At 39.3% G+C, this 6,650-nt stretch overlaps 1 pseudogene; it reads right to left on the reverse strand.

The window, feature by feature from the left end:
• Nucleotides 1–5,001: 5,001 nt before the first annotated feature.
• On the reverse strand, nt 5,002–6,013 carry LOC147452391 (uncharacterized; annotated as a pseudogene).
• Between the last annotated feature and the right edge of the window lie 637 nt (nt 6,014–6,650).

Here is a 6,650-nt window from a genome sequence, read left to right on the forward strand (position 1 = left end):
ACAGATTAGTTCGCCTTGAATACGTATTACAGGTGTCAACGAACCTATCAGTTGTTATCCATGCCCTACTTAAAACATTTCTAAACTTATACCTACCATCCATGAAGAGTTTATTTCACCAAGTATTCATTTTCCAAAAAAAATGTAATGATGCTATCATAGTGAGCCTTGAAGGCCATTACTCCAAAAAATGTGTGTTTCAAAAAAAATAAAAACAAATCCATTTGGTCTTGTGATTAGAAGGCCATCACCCCTTCCAATCCAAGTGGTATCTTTATAATAAGTTGTAGAAGTAGCGGGTACAGCTGAAAAAAAATCCAAAAATAAGGAGAATCAAATGAGATCCCTATGAAGGAGCCGAATGGCGGGCATCTCAACAGGCACAGAGAAATAGCGAATGAGCAGGTGCCGACGATGCAACGGGCACACGAGCATTCTACACGTAGATTTAGAGGGTGATAGACACATTTTTAAGTTCCCACTAGGGGGAATCTTGTAAGATACCACGACACGCATGTTAAGCTGAGCTGCAGGACGGGGAAGGAGACGAGGACATGCAGGTAGGCTGAGATGCAAGAGGGAGAGGGCGCGCAGGTAGGTTGAGGTGCAAGACTAGAGGGTTGAAGTTTTTATTATATAAATAATATGGCTTGTAGGTAGTGAACGAGGCCAACTTCAGTGGCTAGACGAGGTGCAATCAAGCTCGCTATATGTGTGACTGTGTTCAAACACCCCTGTTGCGTTTTTGAAGAAACAAAAGAGCAAGGGACATTGAAGCAATGGAATCTGTGGAGATTTTGCTAAATAAACTAACTAGCTATGAGTATATACCTAGTTAGCCCAAATTTTAAATGAAAGTATACATAATAACTAGATTAAATTTTGATCAGAAGGTCATCACCTCTTCTGATCCAAGTGTCTTACCCATCTCTAATCCCATGAAGTCGCCCCCCATTTTTTAAACCAGCTTTAAGATTTTCATGTTCTGTAAATAAATAAAAAATGATCTGACCATATATTAGTCCAGACCATCACTGGGGCAATATTTTAGGGCAAACTTTTCTAATGAGAATACTTAGAATTAAAAAGTGATTTAGCCATATAATTCATGTGCTATAAGAAAGATCCTCAACCAGCTAACTAACTAGCCACTTAGTAAGGTACATTCACAATACTAAAAGAGAAATGCCAACCACCACCCAACAATGTAGGTTACACTATATGTGATGCAAACCTTACAAGCAAGGAATACATTTATCCTTTTGAGCTAGTAAAACCGTATGCTAACACCCAACAGGCATTGCTTTCAATATGACTTATATCCAAGTTATTAGTACGAAAAATTTGTCAATAGCCAGGTATCACAACTCAACAAAAATCCTAAGAGAGTAGGTGATCCAAGAAACCCTATTTCAAACCTTCCATAGGGTATAATATTTCAAAGCTCAAAGTAGGAAGTCTTAATATCGCTATATTAGCAAGGCGTTTTGAGCCAACAAAAGTCCAAGCATTGATAGGTTACCTGTATCTCTTAGTTTTCAAGTAAAGGATCAATATTCCTATAAACAATTGATCGATGAAAGCATTAGGGGCTAGCAATGTTCTCAACCTTAATCATGCATCAAAACTCATAATTACTACTTGGTTATATTATCAAGGGGAAGCTAGCTCTAGACCAAACCAAGCCCAAACCCTTGGTTAAGTTCAACCTAACATGAGTTGAAATTCATAACTAAAACCAATTATATTATCTAGAGGAAGCCCACTCTAGACCAAAGCAAGCCCAGCCCTTGGTTAAGTTTAAACTAGAGTAAGCTTAAAGTATCAAGCCATCCATGCTTTTCAAGTACAAAGTGAGTACTACCATGTAGTGCGGTGAAAAAGTTGAGAGCCAAACTATTCAAGGCTTCAGCATTTTATCAAATTTGAGATTTCCAAAGCATTTTATCTATGTTGATACGTAATACAAAATGCCAGACATTATCATTAAAAACCATAAATGCTACAGCCAGTAAGTCAAGCTCCCGGGGGATTCACTATTAGTAATGGGGGGATGTCACCTGTGTGCATCAAAATTAGAGAAACCCCCCTATGTACGGTATCTTACTTGCTAACCTACCCCCCTACATACGGACAACATATGGACGTTCTCGCAATGAGCCATCCCCCCTCATATGGATTTCGTACGGAATGTAATGACCCACTACTAGTAACATAACAATTTTTGAAGCACGTACTTTTGCAAAAATACATGTTGAACTGCAAATGAACAAAAGTGTACATTGTAGTGTGTTTTCATTTACAATAGATGTTAAGAGAACAAACCATGGAAAACAACAAATATAATGAATATTAAATTAATATTAACCAATCGTTTCAATGTAATTTGTCAAAAAACAAATAGCATTTTCCTTGTAAACTGATACAAATCTCAATCTCAAAATATATGATACTAGCCACCTACTTAGTAGGCTTCCCACTTAGGATTTAAGGCACACATATGAAATGGATTTTTCTCTAAATAACAAATAATGCATAATCTTAAACAACCATGAAAAACTTCACTCGTCAAATCAAAACACATTACAAAACAACCTATTAAAATATTAATCTTTTTGAACCAAAAAAATTATATGTGATATGAATGCACATCTATACTTAAGCAAAATGAAACTTTTAAAAAAGCACCATTTGTATTTAATTTTGAGTTTGTACATAAATTATAAATGTTAGAAATTTTGCTAGAGTCTCCTTTTGTACGAAGATCCCTTTCTACAAAAAAATCAGTATACCCTTTTCTTGGGCTCCCACATGGGATTTTCATCCAATAATTTCTTTTTCCAAAAAAACTGTTCACCTCATCTTGGGCTCCCACTTGGGATTTAAGGATTATCTTACACGTTAAAATCAAACACATTTTCAATAGTCCCAGGAATCTAACTTCAAAGTGGTGGTATAACACATAGACCCAAGGTATGCTAGATGTGTCTTGACAAGAAACTATAGCTCAAGATAACACACCCGATCAAGCCATATGACCATGTGGGAAATTGAGACTACAGAATTTGTAACTACATGTAAAAGAAACTAACCATCTTAAAATCTTTTAACGCTTTTTATCGTAAAAAGAAGCACAACTACACGTTTAGTAAGAATGGATAGCTCAAGAGACCCAATCAAGCCATATAGATAGCTAGAAGAACTAAAGGTAAAAATCGATAGCTCAAGATGGCACACCCGGTCAAGCCATATGACCATGTGACAAATTGAGACTAGATTTGTAATTATATACAAAATAAAAACATTGTGTATGTGTGACACATAGACCCAACGTATGGTAGACGTGTCTATATTTGTAATTATATACAAAATAAAAACATTGTGTATGTGTGACACATAAACCCAAGGTATTCTAAACGTGTCTTGGCAAGAAACTATAGCTCAAGATAACACACCCGATCAAGCCATATGACCATGTGAGAAATTGAGACTATAAAATTTATAGCTACATGTAAAAGAAATCAACGATCTTAAAATCTTTAACGCTATGATCTCACACATCTAGTTTGAGATTAAGTACATTCTTTATTGAGTTAACACAACACTACCACCCAAAAGTGAGTATCACTAACTTGCAAAATCTAAGCTAGATTTTGAGCTTGCCTTGAAAACATTTGACAAAATGTGACAAGATTTAGTGTAACTACCGATAGATGCTTCAAACTATGATCTAAAAGCTGATTTAATGCATTGAATAGACAACGAGAGGCTCAAGGACTCAACAGCGTTGGCGGCTTTGTTGGAAGAAGTCGAGACTCGGACGCCAGCTCTAGCAATTCGGGACGTCAAGACTAAACGTCACTGATTAGCAGGTCAGGACTCGGACGCCATAGCTAAAGAATAAGGGCATTGAGTAGGGTCACGCCTAAAGTGAACTGAGAACCCACCCTGCGTCTGGCAATCGCTTCGCTTGCAAGGTGATGGCCTCCCATCATGAGTGTCAACACACGATGGGAGACCAGCACACAATCGAACACCAGCTGTAGTAGTTCGGGACGTCAAGACTAAACATCACTGATTAGCAGGTCAGGACTCGAACGCCATAGCTAAAGCCTAAGGGCATTGAGCAGGTAAAAATGAGTCACGCCTAAAGTGGACTGAGAACCCACCCTTCGTCTGGTAATCGCTTCGCTTGCAAGGTGTTGGCCTCCCATCGTGAGTGTCAGCACTCCTCCTTGCATCGTCATCATCCTTGCAGAAGAAGTCTAAAAAGAGGAAGCTTAATAAAATGAGGCCCAATGAAGCTGTTGAGAATGCGAACTTGAACTACAAAACAAAGGCCTCAAAGAAAGAAGTCACAGATTTAATTGATCAATAGAGAAAAGCTAGCTTTTTTATGAGATGTAGCTACAACAGAAAGAAAAAACCCGGCGTTCCAGGTATACAACACACCATCAAACAGTTAGGTAGGATTAATGACACAATGATGAAGACATTGAAGCTTTTTCCACTACAGAAGCTTGCATCATAGCGTATAGACAAACATCTCAAGCATAGAAACAATATACAATTTACAGATCAACATGAATTGAAGAAAGAGTTTGTGGCAAAGCCTTGCTAACTTGAAACAAATTTGGAATCCAGCACTGGATGGGAGTGGTGAGCGTAGATCTAAAGCCAATGTCTGCCAAGTGAGGGGGGATACTACGAAGCTAGAGAAGTTAGAACAGCAGCGATGAAAATTTCACTTAAAGAAATCTGACAACCTTCATTGAAGACAGATCTGAACATTGTTCTTAAAACCTTCACTGAGGAAAGATGTGAACATTATTTTCAAACAAGACGATTGAGGCTAGCTACATTGTCAAATATAAACAAAACTGATAACAGAATCATTATACCAGACATAAATGGAACTGTACCATCGGAGAAATGGCAAAGAAGGCATGACGAACAGCATTTCACATAATAAAATAGAATAAAGAACGATAGAATGAGATCTTAAAGGCACTCACAGTTTTCAGCCTCTTTGCGGACAACGTCAAGGGCAGAATCAATGAGCTCCGCAACTTTGGTGTATTGACCCTTGGCCCACTTGTTGCCAGCTCCGGACTGGCCAAAGACGAAGTTATCAAGGCAGAAGATTTGCCCATAGGGTCCTGTTCGAACACTGTCCATTGAACCAGTCCTCCATACCAAGCACCTATTTGTACAAGAGAAGATTCTAGACAATACCAACCACACTCGGTTATCAAAAGATTCTACATAGTCTGCCCTAGAAGAAGTTCTTGAAATTATATAATAGCAGATACATACTCATCTCTTTACAAGTTCACTTACCAGTTGAATAGCCCCATCATAAGTTCCAGCAACCCCCGTTGAAAGGACCTCCACTATTCTTACCCTTGAGACGATCGAAGAGAACATTGCAGCCCAACTATTCTGGAAACGAGAAACGGTTAAGCTATATTAAACAAGATTCCAGCCATGGGATCAACTGAGGCTAAGACCAATGTGGTGCCATCAAATTAAATAAGTAGAGCAGAAATATGACCAAAACTCTTCAATTCTTAATCAAGCCATATTCAACCTAGTATCAACCTAGCCATATGCATTCTTACACTGAAAGAAAGAGTGCCAGCCTTATGAAACCATGCATGCACCTGAATATGAAACATACCGCATCCATAAAAGACTCCACCAGAGAAGTAAAAGTCATGATGACCAGTCCTGTGTGTCGGGAAGTCTTGGAAGTGAGGCCCGGAGGCATGGGCCCAATCCCTCTTGGGAATCTCTGAAGGTATACCTCTTGTTCCATCACCTGGACAGCACTAGGATTTTGACTACCACCAGCTACCCACAAGGGTTCCCATGCTTGAGCCACCTGTAAAAGCTCTTCCATAGATGCCACTGCCAATTCTACTACCAAGGGCTTTTCGGCTTCTGTCAATCCAAAAGGCGGTGCCTCTATTTCTGCAATTGTTGGCTCGGCCAACGGAGCCCCTCCTCCCATTGTGGGGAGTGGGACCTGCAATGCTGCATCTAGTGGGCTTCCTGACCCTGTTGGTGAAGAGGCAGAAAATGTCGCCCACCGTCACCAATGTACTTGGCTGCCATAGTTGTGATATGCTCTATCTGTCAGCATCATACATACACAAAATCATCAGAAATGTTCTCGAGAGAGATGACTAATCTCCATGTCAATCATATTGTCATATCTTTCTCAGTGTATGCATTAATTTTGATGCCCAAGAATACAAACCCTGTGATCAGTCTTGTACAACTATATTGCAGGCTATATTGAAGGAGGCAATTGAAGATAAACATATCACACACACACACATTATTTTTGTAATGCTTTACTGGTGGGAAACCTCAAGAAGAGGAAAACACATGCACACACGCACACATAACACAACACCGATTGGTAGTTTCACCTTGCAGGAGCAAAGTTTGCACTCACCATGCCATTTTCTGCATGTGAGGCTTGAAACGCAGGAGGAGGGCTACTACTACGTCCTTCTCCATTGTGCTTGAAGATGTCGGGGCCCTCCATGGATTTCTCACGCTCTGATAAATCACATGTGCAGTCGCTAATGCACAAGAGACCACTTAACTATGAAAGCCATTTCTCTTTGTTGAGTAACCTC

Source organism: Adiantum capillus-veneris, chromosome 8, assembly GCF_014529385.1.
Source record: "Adiantum capillus-veneris isolate H3 chromosome 8, ASM1452938v2, whole genome shotgun sequence".
NCBI lineage: Eukaryota > Viridiplantae > Streptophyta > Polypodiopsida > Polypodiales > Pteridaceae > Adiantum > Adiantum capillus-veneris.